At 45.4% G+C, this 8,185-nt stretch overlaps 1 protein-coding gene across 3 annotated transcripts in view; it reads right to left on the bottom strand.

The window, feature by feature from the left end:
• Positions 1 to 5,033: 5,033 nt before the first annotated feature.
• LOC146435006 (uncharacterized) overlaps positions 5,034 to 8,185 on the bottom strand; it is a 61,778-nt gene continuing 58,626 nt past the window's right edge. For all 3 annotated transcript variants that reach the window (XR_014853102.1, XR_014853098.1, XR_014853103.1), the window contains one exon: positions 5,034 to 6,478. The gene's annotated coding sequence lies outside the window, so the exon portion shown is untranslated. The remainder of the gene's footprint in view (positions 6,479 to 8,185) is intronic.

Below are 8,185 nucleotides of genomic sequence, written 5' to 3'. Positions count from 1 at the left end.
TCACTGAAGGTGGTGTGGCAGGGGAGCTCCGATTGGCACCCGGAGGTTGCGATGCAGAGGCCAGAAGGGGGGCTTTGCCTGGCGGCGAGAGCCGTGGTGCCATCATGATGGAGGGTGGTGTGTTCGCTGAGCCCCAGGTACACAGACCGACAGCAGTAGGTGGGCCCTGGAGCAGGGTGGTGGTACTGAGGTTTGCCTGCCTGGGCTTGCTGGTGAGTAGCAAGGAGGATGGCATCAGACTGTCCTTCATTTCTGAAGTGAAGGTGAGGGAAGGATGCTTAGGGAGCGAACAAAGTTGAGAATTACAAGGAGGGGGTTTAAAGTCAGTGGGAGAGAGCTGTGCTGGAGCAGTTCCCTTGGAGAAGGTTAGTCATCATGATGCTAGTATGTGCTCAGCAAGGCAGATCCAGCATGTGTGTGTGTTGCATAAACTCTCTAGCATGCTTCTGCATTGTATGCTGTGCCTTCCTCAGGTCTCGATGTCTCCATAGCTCTTAGTGATCAACAGGCACCTTGGTAGCCCTGCTGAGAGTTTCAAACGTATTGCCGTATCAGCATAGTGCCTGTCAAGCCTTTCTTGTCTTGGAACAACAGCGACAGGTGTGGATCTGTGTGTCTATCATATTGTAGACATTTCTGAGCAGCCCCATCACAGTGGTGAGGTAGGTGGTGCTTTCAGCTCAAGTTACATGGGTTCTCTTTTGAAAGAGTTGTCTTTGTGGATTGCATCCCTGTGTCCATGACAGTCTTAAAGCTGTGTTTCTCACTCATCCATCATTCTGGTTTTAAAGGCTGTCAACTGCATCTCTGCTGATGGCCTCAGCAGTCACCACTCTGTGGGGCTGCGGTAGAGCACCTGCACGTGATGGCGCTGTTGGATTTCCGGTGATGGCATATTCCCTGTGGGGGTTGTTCTTGCTCGAGGTCTTTTTGTGTCTCAGTGATGTTGCTTGCGGTGTTGGGTCTCCACGTCACGTTTGGAGCTGCTCTGCCCAGGGGTGTAGCAATATTAAAGACAGGGTAGCACAGCCTAATTGGTGGTGTGGTAGTATGTTGATGTGTCCAGATAATTTTTGCAAGGACCGTAGAGTTGATTTCTGTGCTGTAGTCAGCTGGCACAGTTATATTCGCTATCTTTTGTGGGTGCCAGGCTCTGGCCTTCAGGGAGCAGTAGTTTGTGTGGTAGCAGAGTGGGCTGGGTCTTGATTGTGCCTTGGCTTTTACAGGTGGTGCTCAATATCTGGGTTCTTTTAGCTGCCTTAGTATGGAATAAGCTAAAACTGGACAAAGTCAGTTTTAATAGAATGTACTTGTCATGGATTTCAAAACCAAAATGAGAATTTGAATGCATAAGTATATGTAATGAATTTTTAAGGCCTATATGCTTTAAAAGCCCTTCAGGCTTTTAGATAAGGTAAAAACTTCTTTAGCTGCTCAGTAGCCTGATTAATTCTTTGGTCAATACCATGAATGAATATATTTTTTGTTCTTTTGAAAAATGTTATAATAGGCTTTGTGTTGAGTGTGAGGGAATGAGAGCACCAATCAAGTTCTATGTGACTAAAGTTTAAGGGAAAATTGTAACATAAATGTTTCATTTCATTCCAGCTTCCTTTGCAAGTGCCACTTCATTTCATCCAGGAAAATAATGTGTAGTAGATAGAAAGCTGCTATTTGTCCTTCTTGTTTAGACAAAATGGAATAGTCTTTAGAGTTTTTAGTCTCTTACAGACCGAGACAGCCTGGGAATTAATATGGGGGTGATAGTGCATAACAGTTAGAATATTTCACTGTAGTTTGAAATCGTTTTAATATTACTGGAGTTCTCAGATGAAAGCGTGGTCAATGTAATTGTGAAGGTCAGCTGTGATTTCCAGAGATCTTAGATTATAGGTTAAAAAAGGTGTGAGTATATGGAGTGTTTTATGATGCAGGTGTATTTAATGCCAGAGAGAAAGTTGAGCCTAGTCAATTGAAACAGTTTCAGCGGTGTAAATTACATGATGCTAATAGAGAAAACATTGTTCTAAAACGTGCCTAGAAGCATGCGTTTAATACAACTGCAGAGGTAAACAAGCTTTGTGGTTATTTCTGGGATCTTTTTGTATCCAAACTCCTGAGCAGGAAGAAGGCATTGGTGAAGCTCCCGCTTAAAGCAGTCTGAATGGTGAAGAATTAACGCAGGATGAATTATGTTTTAGTGCATTACTCCTGCTTTAAAGAGTAGAGCAGGCACTTGCTGTGCCGGTTGCCTTTTTACATTTATAATGGAACCTGTTGCATGGGCAGCAGGTCTGTTTAGTGCTGTAAAATTTATAGCTGCAGCTGAACTTTTACTGCCATGGCCCATCTCGGAGTGTGGGGAGTCCGCCCCGTGCAGGTGCTGCCACAGCAGGGCCTGGGGCACTGCCATTGGTGGTGGTGGGCACGGGGCTTTGTGGGCTGGGGATGACACTGAGGGATCACGCCACGGTGGGTGTGGGCGGGTGGCTCCAGGTGGGGATGCCTCACTGATGGCTGGGTTGCTGGGAGCAGGGTGTTGAGGCCAGCACTTTCTGAACGGGGAGATATGGTCTCTGCCTGGGTCTTTCTCTCTTTCTTTATCGTCCTTCTCTCTTTGCTCCGGTTGGGTTCTGAAAGAGATCTTTTGTTTTTTGTTTAGAGTTAGCAACAGTAAATCAATAGAAATTTGGATATCATTTTTCTTTGATTTTTTTCAATCACAACTTCAGTGAGTGACTGTGGACGCCCGTGGACACGACACCCAGGAACCACACAGCACCATGGACATGGAGATATGCACGTGGCCCCCACAGACACTGCCCCCTGGGACTGCAGCCCCATGCCTCTGCCCCCCCCAGGAGTCCCATGGAGCACCCACCCCATCCTAGCCCACCCCTTACCACCAAGGGAGCCCCAACTTCCCCATATTCTCCCCTGGGGCAGACCACAGGCCCAGTCCCCTCCAAGCAGCACTGATGTGTGTATTCTCCCACCCCAGTGACCCCTGAGAACTCCTAACAGCCACAACCGTGGGACTGGCCAGGACATAGTGGGGGTCACAGGGTTTTAATCATGGGGAGCAACTGGGCACATGAGTGCTGTACTTTTGCAACATGCTGGGCGGGGGGGAGCTGCTCCTTTGCATTTCTCTTGAGTTTTCTGTGTTTTATTAATTCTCAGCAGAAATCTGCAACTGCAAAGATACCACTGCCCAGAGCATCCTCAGGGGGAAGGTGGCAGGTGCTGGGGTCAGCTCTCCAGTCCTTTTCTTCCTATCCTTTCACCATCAGTGTTTGGAGGAAGGGTTGAGCATGATATCTGGGTGGTACCTCAGAGTGTGGCGAGGGAAAGGTATATGGAAATTCTCAGGAATTGAATTCCCAAGGTGGAGTTGGACTTTTATCATCCTTGTGGTGGATTCCTTTCCAGCTCAGAATATTCCATGATTCTATGAAATGGGACTTGTCAGCCACAGGCACCCATGTGAAGTAGGTGAGCTCTGCCAACTGACTTTAATCCCTGCTTAAATCTGCATTTCCAGATGATGGAAAAATCTGGGATACTCCTAAATCTTCGAAGCAGGCATTGAGAGCACATTTTGAGAGCTGTTGGAGAAGTTTCACCAGTGTCTAAGGGTGTAATGTATTAATTGATACAATTCTTCCTCTCTTACTGTGTGTTGGAGGGGTTTTGAAGGTTGTTTGGGAAATGATGATAAAGGGAAGTTTATTTTCTGTTGTTCTATAGGCTTCTTTTTTCTTTCTCACTTACTTTCAGAGAGCACTGATACAAAATGTGGTGCTGCAATTAAGGCCCCAGATTTTCCCTGGATTTCTTCCCTTTGGAAGCAGCAGGGAGTAGTTCACAGTTTGACAGTGTGGTTGCACAGCACAGCTGTATTTTTGATTTACCACTCTGCCACCCAGTAAATCCCTTTACAGGTGTTGTGGGAGGGGCTGCACATCCAATATGGAATGGCCTCATCCAGAGGGGTGTGGGGCCTGTGTGAAAAGCAAACGAGGCAGTGGGATAGAAAGTTTAGTGTAAGCTGAGTTTATCTGCCAGAGAGCTTCAAGGAAAGGGGTGGAATGAGATGAGCTTTCCATTCCCTACCAATCCAAATCCTGCTGTGAACCTGTGATCAATATTTTGGAGAGCCCTACGCTCCATGCAACCCTTGTCCTTTCAGGTTTTCCTGTGGTGCTGCTGAGGAACTTGCTGAGGGTGCTGAGGCCCTGGCACAGGTGCCCAGAGAAGCTGTGCATGCCTCTGCATGCCTGGAGGTGTCCAAGGCTGGCTGGATGAGGCTTGGAGCAATCTCGGATGGAGGAAGGGGTGGAACTGGGTGATCTTTAAGCTCCCTCCCAACCTAAGGCACCCTGCAATTCCCTGACCCCGTGCCTTCCTCTTCCCAGGTGCTGCGAACATCCCTGGGGCCACGGTGGGCATTGTGGTGGGTGGTGCCATCCTGAAGTGCTTCCAGATGTCCCTGTGGTGGTGCGGCGCCACGCGTGTCCTGGGAATGCTGCTCTGCCTGCTCCTGGCCTTTCCCCTTGTCTTCCTGGGCTGCCCCATGCAGAAGGTGGCGGGTGTGACCCACTGGGTCAGATAAGGACAGCTCTGGTGGGCTGGGCACGGCCTGGGGGGCATTCCTGGGGTGGGCACACCCTGAGCATGGACACATTCCTCGGGGGTGGGAGTGGCAGCTGAGGAGAACCCCCAGAAATGTATTTATTCCTTTAGGAGAAGCTGCTCAGGGAGATGGAGTAAGGCTGGGAATTCTTGTGGATAAACACTGAGTCTTAGTGTATAAATGATACTTCCAAGCACATTTCTGTGGCCAAAGCACTCCAAAGGGCTGCTTTTAAGGGAAAATCTGTGGATAAAAGTTTCCTGTGATCCCCCAGAACCCAGATTTGAGGTCACAATTTGCAATTTTTGTAATGGAAGAAGTGTTAGCACCATCATCCAAGGGCAGAAGTTTTTTAAACTTGAAAGTGTGCATGTTCAGCATTGAAATGGATACATACTTGATCAGGAAAGTTTTATTTATGTATTTTGTTAGATTTTACAGACATGGTTAATTTTTTGAAGGCATATAATTTCATTTATTTATTTTATTAATTGTATGAATACCTGAAGGTTTTGCACAGCTACAGAGTGGCATCTTGTGTCTGGACTTTGTTCACATGGTGAGCTGGAGGAAGTAGTAGCACTTCCCCAATTCTTCTGGAGCAGTGCTAATTGCAGTCCTTGAAATGTGGTTCAAAAAGGTCCCATGTGAAATGGGAAGAGCAATTAGAAAAAGAGGAAAAAGAAATGTTGAGCCAGGGAGCCCTTGCAAATTTTCTGTTGTTTATTGATGATAGTGATCTTGTAGGCAGTAAGCAAAGTATTAGGATTAGAAGAATGGAGGGCATGAAATGGACCTAAAGTGTAGGTAAGGGAAGGAAAATGCTATTGTAAAATCTTCCTTGGGGCAGCATGCAGATGAGGCAGAGAGAGAAAGAGTAATGTGTGTCCTGCATAAGCTTGTCCATGCAGAGCCAAAGCAGATAGAAGATTTTAAACTGCAAAAATAAGTCTTGTATATATAAATGAACCAAAGAAGGGGTTTAAGTCATGAAGAAGGATGATATATAGGACAGAATATAAAATAAGCAGAACTAGATCTTTTAATGGTTCTATACAAAGTGTAATCAGATATTAGATATTAATGTAAAGAGAGGTTTAATATGAGTAGATGTGTATGGTTAGAGTGTAGAAGTGTAATGTGATATTGAAGTGTGAAAATGTACAAGGTGAACATTGTAAATAGGTGGTTTGTGTCTTAGGAGGGGTTCCAGAAGTGTCCATGGATTTGTAATTATGGGTAGATTTTCTGTATAATAAGTGCAAATAGATATAATGTCAATAGATGAGTGTAAGTATATAAAAGTCTAGGGGTGGGAATATGAAAGGAGTTTTGAGAAAAGGTTTTGCTCTATTGCTTTGTAAATCCTGGAAGATTTGTGTTTCTCGGTAGCTCCAAAAGGTAGAATTTTTGTCATAGAGCGCATGGACTGATGCAGCCAGAATCCAAAAGCCTGCAGATTGTCATGGGCATAAAGAAAATGCAAAAGCAATAATTTTCACGTTGAGGAAAAGCACTGGAGTGTCCTGACACATGTAGAATTTTGAAAAAGCAACCTCCTTGTCTGGAAATTTCACATTGTAGATAGGGAAAAAAGCACCAGGCTGGCAAACAGAGCAGGTTGTGGTGTGCAGATGGTGTCATGGCTGTGCTCTGCTGGGTTCCTTCTGTGGAAGCAGAGGAGCGGAGTGGTGGCAGCATCAGTCCTTGTAGGAGATGCTGCATTCATTGGGGTCAAGTGCCTGTCTTGACAGTGTTGAAGATTCTTTAGAGCTCTTATGCTGTCAGGTACTCCCCAGAGCGTGTCCTCGAGGTAGAGAGAAGGAGATGTGGCCGTGGTCACTACTGTGGGGGAAGAAGAGGTTTGCTGTGGTTATTGGCCTTGCTTCCTTTAATATCATTTGTCCAATATTTCTATAGATGTGGTGTCCGGAAGCAGCAGTTGCAGCTGTTGTTGTGGGTAGTGCATAATTGAAATGAATTTAAAGAAATGATTGTTATGGATTGCTATCAGTCTAGCTTGGTGTTCTTAATCCCAGAAAGCAGGTTTGTAAAAGGTTGAAACAGTCCTTTTTTTTCCCAGAAAACCTGAGTGAATGGATTGAGGTAACCCACATGTGATCTAGTGTATCTTGAGGCTCGTTATGAAGTGTTGTCAGATGGTTTTTGTGATGTGAAGAGGCATTTGCCATGTTGTGCAGGACGGAAGGGTGGAAAAGTTTGTTCCCTGTGTGAAAGAGGCCCTGTTTGCAGCCAGGTTCAAATGTGGTATTGTAGCTGAAAAGTGTGCATGCTGCAGAAATCCTGTGAGATGAAAGGTGTGAAGAGGCAGAGCTCTGTGTACACTTGGATTCCTGCAGACTGCCTATCTTACATGAGGGTGGTGATGTGCCATTGCTGTGGAAAAGAGCCATTGATTGCCAGCCAGGTGCCCACGGGGAAATGTGGGATTTTGTATCATAAATTTGTGCAAATGTCAGGATTTGTGCCAGACAGAAGTGGCTAGGAACTAGGTGTGAGGCTGGCCTTGGACTCCTGGGTCTCTTGTGTCAACTGTGGGCAAGGATTTCCTAGCTGTTGAAATGAGGCAGTTGTTTGAGCCAGGTTTGACCAGCAGGAAGAGGGAGGGAGATCACAGTTATGGGCCATGATGGAAACCTTTTCGAGTAATATGTGTTAGAGTCCTAATTGAAAGAATAAATACCCTGTGTGGCTTATGTGTCAAATAAGAAGATGAGATGAATGACATGTTGCCAGTGAATTGTAAAGAAGTCATCAGTGAAGGTGCTGACATCAAAATGTAAGTTTTCTCCCTAGGTTTTGAGAAGGATCCCTGTCAGGCTGCAGTGTGTTGGGCTAACATAATTCCAGAGATATGGTGACCACAGAGGTGTTTTATTTGCATAAAGGGAAGTAAAGTATTTGTCAGATGTTTTGGTCATAGTGATGGGAGTTCATCTACACAAAATACTTTTATCAGCAGCATGGCCTGGGCCATTCACATGTTCAGACCGAATGATTATATAACCAGGACCTGCAAATGATCCCTTTGGGCATTTTCCTTGCTTCTATCTGATGTGGCTGGGTGGAAGAGTGATTGTAACAGAGGCTGAGAATGAGCCACCGTGTGAGTTGTGTGTCATTTGCTATTGTGTTTGAAGCAAACTTTCTGAACCATCTTTTGGTGTGTCATATAGGGAACAGGGGAGGATGCTTATTGCAGCTTCTTCAGCAACATGAGCTGTGTTATTTGTTTAACAGGGCATTGAAAGAGTTAGCAAAAGTTGTTTGTTTCTGTTAGGCCATTTGAAAGCTAAAGTTCTGTACTTGGGTAATTGATGAGGTGGTGTTCTGTAAGGCTTGTATAGTGGAGCCTTAGGAATCAGATTCAATCCTGAAGTGTATTTCTGTAGGCTATGCATGAGGTATGCAGTTCACAGACAGGTAATAGGTATGTGGAGGTATAAAGGCAAGCACCTTATTTCCTGTTCTGTATTAGGTAAAATATGTGGAGAAATGTGTACCAGTTTTGAGGTCAGCCTAGACAAA

The sequence above is a fragment of the Lichenostomus cassidix genome, chromosome 6 (genome assembly GCF_008360975.1).
Source record: "Lichenostomus cassidix isolate B80296 chromosome 6, HeHo_3.0, whole genome shotgun sequence".
In the NCBI taxonomy this organism is placed as follows: Eukaryota; Metazoa; Chordata; class Aves; order Passeriformes; family Meliphagidae; genus Lichenostomus; species Lichenostomus cassidix.
This window is presented reverse-complemented; position numbering and strand designations above follow the sequence as displayed.